The sequence below is a fragment of the Mytilus edulis genome, chromosome 3 (genome assembly GCF_963676685.1).
Source record: "Mytilus edulis chromosome 3, xbMytEdul2.2, whole genome shotgun sequence".
In the NCBI taxonomy this organism is placed as follows: Eukaryota; Metazoa; Mollusca; class Bivalvia; order Mytilida; family Mytilidae; genus Mytilus; species Mytilus edulis.
This window is the reverse complement of record NC_092346.1, coordinates 47,522,959-47,537,318: the sequence shown is the minus strand read 5'-3', so window position 1 is coordinate 47,537,318 and position 14,360 is coordinate 47,522,959.

Here is a 14,360-nt window from a genome sequence, read left to right as displayed (position 1 = left end):
GCAGAATAATGTAATACAAATGATTTTTATTTCTGTCTTATTAAAATAGCGTATGGATAAAATGATATCCAACTATGATGACAAAACGTTGCTGTTGTCCCGTATACCATCAACATACAAATCTGAGCTGGGGCATTGCATTAACATATAGCATCATCGGTTTAAATGTATGTCAAGGCTTTTATCTATCAAATCATTTACCACTGTAGTGTAAATCTAAATAAGAGGAGAAGATGGATCAATTATAACCCTTTGTTTTTTATACTTGTGTGTTGCAATACGTAAACTGACTATGGGGTATGGGATATGGGCTTTGTTCATTGTTGAAGGCCGTACGGTGACATATAGTTGTAATTTCTGTGTCATTTGGTTTCTTGTTGGGAGTGTCTTATTGACAATTATACCACATCTTCTTTTTTATAATCAATCTTTAAATTTTAAAAGGGGGTTCAGTAAAAAGGTTTATTTAAAAAACCGTTATTATTTTCTTTCTGTAACAAATGTTTTACTACGTCAGGAATTTTTCTGACATTTAAAGAATTTTTACACTCACAAGAGGGTTGATCAACATCTGATCGTATCATATCAAATGTATAATGAAGACTATTACATAAACAAAAATACGAAAGCTTTATTAATCTCATTTCTATAGTTTGTCAATATTTATTGGTGAACAAAAATATCTCTCCCATGTTTGTCTTGATGAGGAGCTTGATTTATGAAGTGTTGAGGAACAGAAATTACACATATTGACTGTTTCATCAACACACACCGTTTGTCTTGTTTGTCAAAATCACCTATCGATCAGTCAATTTTAATGTTGTGTTCTTGTAATATAATTGGACATCTAGCGTTAACCAATTTGTGATATTCAAAACATTTTTCAGGCTACATTATTAACAGTTTCAATGATGAGCTAATTTCTCTGTCCTGTTTGGAAATACTTGACACAATTTGTTTTAAATATTTTTTAAAACTATGATAAATTTGTCAAGTGTTTGATTTCGTTTAAATTGGTCAAATTATGGTTATTTGGTGTTTCATAGTCCGGAAGAAGAAATACATGTTAAGACATTTGTAATAGTTGGTTTTTCATGTTAAATATTGGAATTTGTCAAAAAATGTTTGGTAAATTCATCTGGGTTGGGTTAATAAATTCTCACAACGTACGGTTTTTAACACCAACTCAATTTACGGAAACTGTTGATTCGGTGTTAAAATTGAATGCGAGTTGAATTTGTTTATCGGTTCAAGAACTCCGACAATGACTTGTTGACATAATTGTAATGTATAATTATCACGAACATAATCAAGAGTATTAAAATAAGACCTGGCCGGTAATTCCTTGTTTGGATTCACAGAAGCATTTGCTACTGGTAAAGGCGTTGGCTCGACGGTTTTCATACGTGAGATAGATACAGTCGGAACTTTGCTGGAAGGTTTAAAACCCTGAGTAATTGTTGATGAAAAAGTAACACCGTTTTCTACATTCATGCCTGGCAAGCATTTAAAGTGAAACTATAACTATAGTTAATTGGATCTGTATGTCATTTGTCGAAACTTTCTGCACTACATTTTTGATTATTTGTAATTGCTTTTTACTCTGTTGATTATTAGGGTCTAGTTCGGTGCCCCGTGTTCTTTTTCGAGTACTTGTATCCCTCCTCTTGGAAGAAATACATAGACAACCGTGTTTACAGACATTGAAATTGTAATTTATGTTCAGATGTTTTAAAACATCACTGTCAGCAAAGTTATCCCATGAAGTAAAATAGATTCTTCGTGATTTATAAAAAACAAAAGAGCGCATACATGTACATGTGTAAGTTAACAAATCTGACCACAACAATAGAAATTTTTGACTGTATGCCTAGCTGACAGTTATCATACTCAAGCATCGAGTAAACCGACGGAATTAGATTGTAACGTTATTGACCGTGTGCATAGCCATATTAACTACCAAATAGAGAAAGCTAAGTTTATCATAAACCCTAATTATAAAAAAGTTAAAAAAAAAGGGCTTGGATCTACAGTATCAAAACTTTAACAATGAATAATTTATGATTATGTATTTGAAGTTACGCATGTATTAAAATCCTAATTCAAAGTCAAATTTCAACTAATAAATAAACCATGATTATCAGACTGAAACATATTTTAACGGATAAATATGTCATTAGTTTTTTGACAAAAAAACATGATCTTGTATGACTCCAAAATATAAGTATCGACCAAATGTGATGGTACAAAGTATTCTATAAACAACATCTCCTTTAAATTCGATTGCAGTATCCCTTTTGTAATAGGGTTTAATCTAGCACCAAAACAAATTAACACTGCCATTAAAGCGGGAGGTTTGGCATGCCACAAAACCAAGTTCAACCCACCATTTTATCATAAAATGCCCTGTACCAAGTCAGGAAAATCGCCATTGTTACATTAAAGTTCGTTTCTGTGTGTGTAACATTTCGGTGTTGTGTCTCTGCAGTGTCGTAGTTCTCTTATATTTGATACGTTTCCCTCAGTTTTAGTTTGTTTTTTCTCTATCGATTATTAAATTTTGAACAGCGGTATACTACTGTTGCCTTTATTTGCCATTTGAAAAGGGACTTTCCGTTTTAAACTTTCCTTGGGGTTCACTATTTTTGTTTTTTTCAGTCATTTGATTTTGAAATGCCAAAATATAAGTACATAACATTGTCCGGACGTGGGACCATAAAAGTTCATAAATGGAATCCACATGATTTTTTTTTATCAATTCAACAAAATAAAAAATGTAAGTGCCGATGAAAACAACATTCCGAGATCTTACAGGGGTGTTAAATTGCTATTCTTTAAGAATAAGTTTATTCAAAAGATCGATGAGTTATCATAGATCGTATCATAAAAAGTGTGGTTCTTTCATTTAAATGCTAACTTCCTGCAGGTTCAAACTTTTGATAGAATAACAATATTTACAAAAGGAGGTTGTCTTGGTAGGATATATCAATATCATGTATTAAACGTCAATATCGTTAAAAATATCAACTTACTTAACAAATGGAAATGTCAAAGCGATATTTGACTTATTATAGAAACTACGTTCTAAATTGGCCCAGGAAAGTATTGAGTATTAAGTATCACTTAAAACTGCGTAGAAAACGGGCTTAAACCGGATTTTCCAACACAAAAACACAAACCTTTAGAAATTTAATTAAAATTAAATGTTATTAGATACATACCAGTAAGACGATACTGTAAAGAAGAGCGAAACGATTTTCATTCTGTTGTTCAGCTAAATTCAAACTTGTATTGACCTAATATAATCGTTTGAAATGTTGGCACTCGTGACCTTCAATTACATTCTGCCGCTATAATGCTTTGTCCAATAAGTTAACTGTGTTTATTGTTTTGTAAATATTGTTCTATTGTTGTGCTGTTGAACAACTGTCACAAGTGTTGAAAGGCTTTTAACCCGCCACATTCGTTATGTGCCTGTCACAACTGATGAAAGGCTTTAAACCCGCCACATTCGTTATGTGCCTGTCACAAGTCAGGAAACTATTTCCATGGTTCTAGCATGTTGCAATATATCATATTTGTTTTTTGTATATTGTCCTATACACAATGTAGGCCATTAGCTGTGTCATTTAAATTATTTTTTCATTGTCTTTTGGAGGCCTTTATTGTCTTGAATGCTGTATGTATTTTGCTATTGTTTGTTTTGTAACCGTACGATGACATATGATTTTTAACTTCTACGTTATTTGTTCTTTGATCGAGAGTTGTCTCATTAACAATCTTACCTCATCCCATTGTTTTATATACTTAAAGTTAAACTTAGTTGATTTTTTTGATATCATAATCATTCCTTAAATATGAATCACGTTTCTACATTTGCAAAAGTTAAAGTATCACAATTACATTATAAAGTTCCTCGATTGATTCATTTTCATTTTATTTCATAAAAAGTTTACAGATCAAAATCCTCTTTTAGCGCTTCTCAACAAATGTGAATGACTAACAACAGCCTCAACTCGAATCGAAAGAACTAAGATAATTTAATTTGTATATAATTTAAAACAAACGAAAATAATAGTTTGACTAGCAAAGGACAAGGTACGGTAAGGCCTGTTTTTGGCCCCCTATTTTCTCATTTTTCAAATTTTGTTTTTGAAAGCAACTTTTTATGTTAAAATATTCATAAATGCTTGAAGTTTGTTAGGATGAACTTCAAAACTACTTATTTTAGCAACTGGGTGAAGTGAGGGGGAGGGGGGGGGGGGGGGGGGTAAACGTTCTGTTATTATTCAAATATTGTAATTATTATTCCCTTTTCAGGTGTTTTGTACAAATTTTTTTTTTAGTTATTAAGTGCCTGCGCCAAGGTGACCCAAGATATTTTCATTCCGATGTCATTAGCACTGTTTTTGCGCTTTAAATCGACGTAACTTCAAACCTACGGGAATATTTTAACGTGATAAATAGCTTTCCAAAACAGAATTTGGGGGGCCAAAAATGGTCCTTTTTGAATCATTTATTTTTTAAAACAAATTTTTTCCTTATGATGAAAACTATCTATGTCATTTTTTTATTCATTTGAATACGAATATAATTAGTTATCAAAGATATAACTGTCACAATGGTCTTAATGATGTTTTCCCAATTCATATTTTCCCATAATCTTAGAATATTTTCTAATTAAAAAAAACCTCATTAAAAATGTCCAAATTATTAGGTCTTTCAAATACTGCATCAAACTAAACTAAAGTTTCGGAATTGAGGGAAAGACGTCATACATTCTTTTATAGCAAACATTACAAAATATGAAATTTCAAGTAACAGCCGTATGCCATCAAATTGGCATTTGAACATTCTCTTATATTTCATGGGCAACTTTTATTTGAAAAAGTAACAACATCATAGCATTTTCAACGATACGTGCAGGCCTGTATTTTAGTTTTGGAAAATTATTTCAGGAAAGTAGCGGAAATTTTAGCATATTTAGTTTCAGGCCTTGACACAACTGACTAGACGTTTAATGTAGAAAGTAACAAGTAATATTGGTTTCGTTAATGCTACAAGGATACTAGGTAGGAGTTTACATACGGACCCGGGATTACAAAGTTGACCATATTTCAATACATAGTGGTAATTACAATATCAAACAGGTATTTTCAAGTTAGTTTCATAAACCAGTCACTTTTTACACTGAATTCGCTATTTTATTTTATTTTAAACATGAACAAGGATGATACATAAATAAAGGTAGTATACCGATGTTCAAAACTCGATAGAAAAAAACCCGGGACACAAACCAAAACCGATGGAAACGCATTGAATATAAGAGGAGAATGAATAATGAATACATAAACTGGATGAATATCCATTGGATTTGAATTAAAAGAAATTAGCATTTGAAGAAAAAGCACAAACAGAAAAATGAGAAAAGTTTTGTTGCAAACGTGTCTTATTATTTGCAATCGTTTGTTATTTGATAGGCATAGTTTTAGCAAATTGAGCTATAAACGAAACATGTAAGTTTAAAGCAGTTTTAAAGTATAATCGAAGTTTATGCTTCATATCATTTATGTTATTCATGAATAAAAAAAATACTTTTAAATCAAATTTATATAATCTTTGTTTAGACAAATATGATAAACAGCGTTAATACAAACAATGTACAAGTATCTAAAATTATTTACATTGCTAATATATAAGTAGCAATACCGACTGAGAGAATAGTTCATTCTGTTTTGAATATCTATATTAACAAAATTCTGTATTATATATTCAAACATATACCGTTTTTTAGAACACCTTTTAGCAAAAGGTATACAATGGATCTCGTATGAAACTGTAAACAATTATAGTGTTTCATTATGTACAAGTTTTTACATTATGGCACCAGTCACATTGATCATTTTCTAAATTAAAGCAAAGACTTGGGCATGCGTGAACATAGGTTACTTTCTCTTCACAAGTTACAAATCTGTTACAGTTTGTTGGGTGATTATATCTGTTAGTTCCGTTGATGTTTTGGTTACAGAAGTCACCTAAAATTATAGTTTTACATTACATAAGATAATGAGAACTTAAAATAGATTGTAATAAAATTGAGAAAGGAAATGGTGAATATGTCAAAGCGACAACCACCCGACCATAGAGCAAACAACAGCCGAAGGCAACCAATTGGTCTTCAATGTAGCGAGAATTCCCGCACCCGTAGGTGTCCTTCAGCTGGCCCCTAAAATATGCATAATAGTACAGTGATAATGGACGTCATACTAAACTCCGAATTATACACAAGAAACTAAAATTTAAAATCATACAAGACTAACAAAGGCCAGAGGCTCCTGACTTGGGACAGGCGCAAAATTGCGGCGGGGTTAAACATGTTTATGAGATCTCAACCCTCCCCCTATACCTCTAGCCAATGTAGAAAAGTAAAAGAATAACAATACGCACATTAAAATTCAGTTCAAGAGAAGTCCGAGTCTGATGTCAAAAGATGTAACAAAAGAAAATAAATAAAATGACAATAATACATAAATAACAACAGACTACTAGCAGTTAACTGACATGCCAGCTCCAGACCTCAATTAAACTGATTGAAAGATTATGTCTTCATCATATGAATATCAGGTACAATCCCTCCCGTTAGGGGTTTAGTATCATACTATCATAAAATATATGAGAAGAACATAACCCGTGTCATGCCAACAACTGTTTTTTTTAGAAATAAATGTGTTTAGTTCCGATGCAAAGACCCTATCAGTGAATCAATGTTAAAGCCAAAATATGCAATCTTTAATGACCTGACAACAGTATCGTAACTATATCCCCTTTTAATAAGTCTATTTAAAGGTTTTGTTAGTTTCTGAGGAGAATACTGACATTTTTGTGCTTTATAAAGAATATTTCCATAAAATTTTGGATGTGAAATACCTGAACGTATAAGATGTCTGCATGTTGAGTTATATTTACGAATTATTTCCTTATACCGGTGATAAAATTTAGTAAATGTTTTGACCAGTTTGTGATATCGAAAACCCTGGTGTAATAATTTTTCAGTAATACATAAATTTCTCTCGCTAAAATCTAATACATTGTTACATACACGAGCGAATCGTACAAGTTGAGATATATAAACACCATAAGATGGTGACAAGGGAACGTCACCATCTAAAAATGGATAATTAACAATAGGAAATGAAAAATCATCTCTTTTATCATAAATTTTTGTATTAAGCTTCCCGTTTATGATATAGATATCAAGATCGAGGAAAGGGCAGTGATCATTGTTATCATTAGCTTTATTTAAAGTAAGTTCTACAGGATAAATTTCTTTAGTATACATACTGAAGTCGTCATTATTTAGAGCCAATATATCATCCAAATATCTAAAAGTATTGTTAAATTTTTGTATCAAATGTTGTTTTGATGGGTCTTTGCTAATTTTAGTCATAAATTGTAACTCATAACAATACAAAAACAGGTCCGCAATAAGTGGTGCACAGTTAGTCCCCATTGGAATTCCAATAACTTGACGATATACGGAATCTCCAAAGCGAACAAAAATGTTATCAAGTAAAAATTCAAGTGCATAAATAGTATCAAAGCATGTCCAATTGACATAGTTCTTTTGTTTATTGCTACTAAAAAATGATCTAAAAGAGTTTGAACATATGTACTCGCATTCCGACTTTTTAAATGCCCAGTTAATTAGGGATGTGAATTTTTTCTTAATAAGAATATGAGGCAAAGTGGTATATAGGGTAGAAAAATCAAAACTTTGAACAGATTCAAAATCACCAATTAATGCATGCAATTTATCAAGTACTTCCAACGAGTTTTTGACACTCCAAAAGTAATTAATTCCACTATTTTCAAAGGCCTTATTTGAACAATTTATTATCAGGTTTTTTATTGTACCAAGTGAACTAGTAAGTAAAACAGACAATTTAGTAGTTGAACAATAGCTGGAAGATGAAATAAATCTATATTTGTAAGGTTTTTTGTGCAGCTTCGGAAGCCAGTACATAGTTGGGACTTTCATTGTGTTTGGTTCTGCTTGTAAAGAAGTAGCTAAAAGTTTATGTTTGTTACAGATGTCGTTTTCTGAAAATGAAGTCAGTTGGAATGTTGGTGAATTCGTGATTTCCTTTTGCAGAACCTCTGTATAAAATTTACGTCAAACAATAATGATATTATTAGCAGCTTTATCAGCCGGGACAAAAACAAATTCCTTGGCTAGTTCTGTTAGTTTATTTTTGATACGCGAAAAAGGGTTTTTATAGTTTTTGTTGAGGGTAAAATGTTCTTTAAAATGTTGTATTCGAATATCAACTATCTTCATTACTGAATTAAAAAAAGAGTCCAAAGATTTTTTGTCAGCTTTTTCCCGTTTTACCCATTTCAAACAGTAGGCGCGGAGTGAGTCGTTGATGATATTACGACACTCATTCCAGTTAATAGTTGACGGGGGACGATATTTAGGTCCTTTACTGAGGAATGATTTTAACTCTCGGTCGCGAACGATGTTAAGGTCTCCTGTTATAACATGGGAAATTGGTCCATAGGTGTATTCTGAATTACTGCAATTACACGACATAGGTGTATTTTCAGTGATATTTACATCTTTACACAATTGGCTATAATTAAACACATATTTTCGGGTAGATTTCTTGTAAATATAACAAATGAGAGGAAGTTCAGTATTATCAAAATATCCAGGAATTTGGTCTTTAACAGAATGGTCGTTAAAAATACCGGCAATATTTACAAAATCAAAACCTTTATTGACATACTTTATTTTAATAAAATGTTTTTTATGATCTTCAGGGCGATCAATTTTTGGAAACAGTTTAGAATAACAATATGCCATTATAATTTGGACAATTTCATACTTAGGACTGTAATATGAAATTGTGTTGCAATCCTCTAAAATTTTATTTAATTTATTTATAGGTAAAGAACAAAGCTTGGTTAACAGATAATGTCTGCCGTTGTTTTTTGAAATGGAAATTAGGTCCGAAATATTTGTATGGTTGGTCCGAAATTTTCTTTGATTGCGATTTTTTCTGCGTCCATGAGAACGATTTTTACGAACAGTTTTAGAAACTATATCCAAAATGTTAACAGAATCGGTTCTTGATATATTGCCAATTCCCATGATATTATCATTAAGACCGAAAAGGTAGACTGTCTGTAATTTTTTAATCCAATTTAATTCATTTATTTTTCGTGATCGTACAAACTTGGAATGAGATTCACCAGGCTGCTTATTTACTACTTCTAAAGGTTGAACTGTTAAATATTTAATAGGATGACTGTGCTTCTTAAGATGTTGATAAATGATACTTTTGAATTTATTGGGTCTTTTAAAACGATACAGGTGTTCTTGCGTGCGTTTAGATAAATATCGCCCAGTTTCACCTACGTACTGAATACCGCATCCCGGTTTGTTTCATGTGAGTAAATAAATAATACTGTTTGTTTTTCAAGTAATATCAGTTTCAAAATTTAGAGAAAATGTGCGACCATTAAATGTGGACCTTACTGTATTGTTGGTGGAAAGACGGGGACACGTAAGTCATTTTTTGGCATGACACTTATCGATAGAAGGGTAACCACGATTTTTATTGTTAAAAACGTTAGCTATGGTAGTATTTTTAGATAAGCGATTCTGAAGATTGAGACGTGTAGATACCCTTTGAACGAGTTTAGTATTTAATATTTTTCCATTTCTAAGCTTCATATTTGTTTTTTGGTGTGTAGATTTATTACAAAGGAGCAAAGACTGGCGTCCAGAATATGAACCATCACACAGTAGATTAAATTGTGTAAAAATGATAAAACTGTTCGGCTCAAGACGTCAAATGCTTATTGTCATAAGTTACCCGACAAATTTAACAAAAGATAGGGTATATCAAGGTAGCGACTGACGTCTGACTAAATAGATGAATGGGGCTGAATATTAAAATACTACTTTTTGATAGATATTCCTAAAGTAATGAACATAGAGAAGTTCTCGCTCGGACACACACTCCATAATCTAGTATAATATAAGAGCATAAACCTTAAGCACGGGGAGGCACTCTACTGTCTCCACACGGCACTAAAGACAAACTCTGTAAAAAATAAAATTGAGAAAGGAAATGGTGAATATGTCAAAGCGACAACCACCCGACCATAGAGCAAACAACAGCCGAAGGCAACCAATGGGTCTTCAATGTAGCGAGAATTCCCGCACCCGTAGGTGTCCTTCAGCTGGCCCCTAAAATATGCATAATAGTACAGTGATAATGGACGTCATACTAAACTCCGAATTATACACAAGAAACTAAAATTTAAAATCATACAAGACTAACAAAGGCCAGAGGCTCCTGACTTGGGACAGGCGCAAAATTGCGGCGGGGTTAAACATGTTTATGAGATCTCAACCCTCCCCCTATACCTCTAGCCAATGTAGAAAAGTAAAAGAATAACAATACGCACATTAAAATTCAGTTCAAGAGAAGTCCGAGTCTGATGTCAAAAGATGTAACAAAAGAAAATAAATAAAATGACAATAATACATAAATAACAACAGACTACTAGCAGTTAACTGACATGCCAGCTCCAGACCTCAATTAAACTGATTGAAAGATTATGTCTTCATCATATGAATATCAGGTACAATCCCTCCCGTTAGGGGTTTAGTATCATACTATCATAAAATATATGAGAAGAACATAACCCGTGTCATGCCAACAACTGTTTTTTTAGAAATAAATGTGTTTAGTTCCGATGCAAAGACCCTATCAGTGAATCAATGTTAAAGCCAAAATATGCAATCTTTAATGACCTGACAACAGTATCGTAACTATATCCCCTTTTAATAAGTCTATTTAAAGGTTTTGTTAGTTTCTGAGGAGAATACTGACATTTTTGTGCTTTATAAAGAATATTTCCATAAAATTTTGGATGTGAAATACCTGAACGTATAAGATGTCTGCATGTTGAGTTATATTTACGAATTATTTCCTTATACCGGTGATAAAATTTAGTAAATGTTTTGACCAGTTTGTGATATCGAAAACCCTGGTGTAATAATTTTTCAGTAATACATAAATTTCTCTCGCTAAAATCTAATACATTGTTACATACACGAGCGAATCGTACAAGTTGAGATATATAAACACCATAAGATGGTGACAAGGGAACGTCACCATCTAAAAATGGATAATTAACAATAGGAAATGAAAAATCATCTCTTTTATCATAAATTTTTGTATTAAGCTTCCCGTTTATGATATAGATATCAAGATCGAGGAAAGGGCAGTGGTCATTGTTATCATTAGCTTTATTTAAAGTAAGTTCTACAGGATAAATTTCTTTAGTATACATACTGAAGTCGTCATTATTTAGAGCCAATATATCATCCAAATATCTAAAAGTATTGTTAAATTTTTGTATCAAATGTTGTTTTGATGGGTCTTTGCTAATTTTAGTCATAAATTGTAACTCATAACAATACAAAAACAGGTCCGCAATAAGTGGTGCACAGTTAGTCCCCATTGGAATTCCAATAACTTGACGATATACGGAATCTCCAAAGCGAACAAAAATGTTATCAAGTAAAAATTCAAGTGCATAAATAGTATCAAAGCATGTCCAATTGACATAGTTCTTTTGTTTATTGCTACTAAAAAATGATCTAAAAGAGTTTGAACATATGTACTCGCATTCCGACTTTTTAAATGCCCAGTTAATTAGGGATGTGAATTTTTTCTTAATAAGAATATGAGGCAAAGTGGTATATAGGGTAGAAAAATCAAAACTTTGAACAGATTCAAAATCACCAATTAATGCATGCAATTTATCAAGTACTTCCAACGAGTTTTTGACACTCCAAAAGTAATTAATTCCACTATTTTCAAAGGCCTTATTTGAACAATTTATTATCAGTTTTGTAATGTATATTCTGTATGATATTAATACAAAGCATTTCTAGTAAGAGATTTTATAATAACACGGTTTGTATACAGAGACAACTAGACAAATCAAGTTAAAAAAAAAAAAAAAAGACAAAGAAACAGACAAAAAGATCACGACTTTAAATAGACACTACAGATTTTGTTTGAATTTCCAAAATAGTTTACAAACTGAATGAATGCACTCATAATGTTCGTTTTTAAGACAACCCTCAATTGTTAAGAACGCTTAAAAAAACAAGGACGAAAGATACCGACAACGCCATGGCTAAAAATGAAAAGGACAAACAGACAAACAATAGTACACATACCACAACATAGAAAACTAACGAATAAACAACACGAACCCCACCAAAAACTAGGGGTGATCTCAGATGCTCCGGAAGGGTAAGTAGATCCTGCTCCACATGTGGCACCCTTCGTGTTGTTTATGAGATAACAAATCCGGTAAATAGTCTTATTCGGTAGGTCACATTTATGAAAGGCAAGGACTGTAGTTACGACGTAAGGAAAATATCCGATATTATTTGTGAAACGGTTATTTCGCAACGGTCACCTAACTCATGATGGCGTCCGTAAAATTAACGAAGAGATGATTTCAACTTCACCATTTGGAACTCTTGATTTAACAGCTTCCTTGTGAGCAACAACCCTCTATCAAGAAAATCATGATAAGAAATGAAAGCACGGAAATATCGTCTCAATTGGAAGATATATATACCGTATGTAGATGCTGCTGGAATGTTGCTACTTAGAAATAGAAAGTTCACAATTGGAAAGCTGAAATCATCTCTTTTGTCGTAAAGTTTTGTTTTCAATCGACCCTCATTGTCAATTTCTAGATGTAAGTCAAGATTTGAGGCCGACTTAACTGTATCTGTTGTATCCTTTATCTCTAGTTCAATGGGATAGATGCATTATTATCTTTTGTTGTAACGTTAATTCAAGCAGCAATCTTGTTAGTTAATGTCTGTAGTCTGTATGATATTAATACAAAGTATTTCTAGTGAGAATAGTGAGAGTAGTCTGGAGGATACAGTCTTTAAAAAACGAGATAAAAACTTACCAACGGAAAGGTTTGTAACCAATCAAAATAAAGGATTTCAAATAATGTAAATCGTATAAGAATAATGTTGCAAGTGAAAGGTTTAGCTACCTACAATTTATAACAGCAAGTTTAATCCACCATTTTCTCCATAAGGAAATACAAGTACAGAGTCAGAAATATGATAGTTGCTTAATGTGTTTGAGCGTATGATAAGGTCTTTGTTTTTACGAATCAAATTGTCTTTTTTTTAAACTTACATTTATAAAGAGTCAATCACAAAAATACTGAACTTTGACGAAAATTCGGAAAAACCGTGATTAAATAGCAAAAAGTTAACGCTCAAACACATCAAACGAACGAAAAACTCCTTGGTACAAGTATTTTCTTAAATAGTGGACTAAACCTTGTTTTATAACTAGCTATTTAATTTGATGTAATTGATAAATTATCCCCTGTACATTTCTACTTACTAGACACCAGGGAAAGCATTTCATGGTTAGAATACTTTGGTGCATCGTCCGGATGAAGGCCATTTGTTGCTTTACATCTAATAGTTGCGTTGAACATAGCCACATAAAATCCAATCTAAAACTTAAGTACTCTTATAATTTCACAGTTTTCAGTTGTTTCCGTTTTGGTTATATAACTTGGACTGATCTTTTGATAATCATCATTTCCTTCCAACTGTATTTCAACCTTGATTTCTCCAGTTAGATTGCCAATGACACCGGTGCAAGTATGGAGGTTTGAATTTCTTGGAGAAGTTAGACCAACTATCTGATCAGCATGCACTGTCATATTCACTGTTTTCTGTTGTAAAAGAAATATGAATCAAATGCACTGTTCTCAGATCTATGAATTCGATGATTATTTATGTACACCAGATTCCAACAGTTTTGGTGGGGTTCGTGTTGCTTAGTCTTACTATGTTTTGTTTATTTTGTGTATTATTTGTTATATGTTGGCCTTTTCTTTGTTATCCATGGCGTTGTCAGTTTATTTTCGGTTTATGATTTTGAATGTCTCTCGTGTCTTTTGCCTATCTTTTCAATACTAGTATGTTAAATAAATTCGTTAGTTATTGTTTATTTTGTCAAGGGTCTTTATGCATTTTGCTATTAAAACTCGGCTTAGTAAAAGTGCTATGACTAAATGCTTTAATCAGATGTGCGGTGTAGACCATTGACTCAGGATATCAGTTTTTTTATTTTTGTTTAAATAAAAACATGTTGTTTCATATAAGAAACAAATCGATACTTTTATCTAAATATTACCTTCTGATTTGTTGTCGCTGTAGAACAGGAAATATCTTCAAAGGAAAAAAGTAATCATATAAAGGTATGTTCAATAATGTT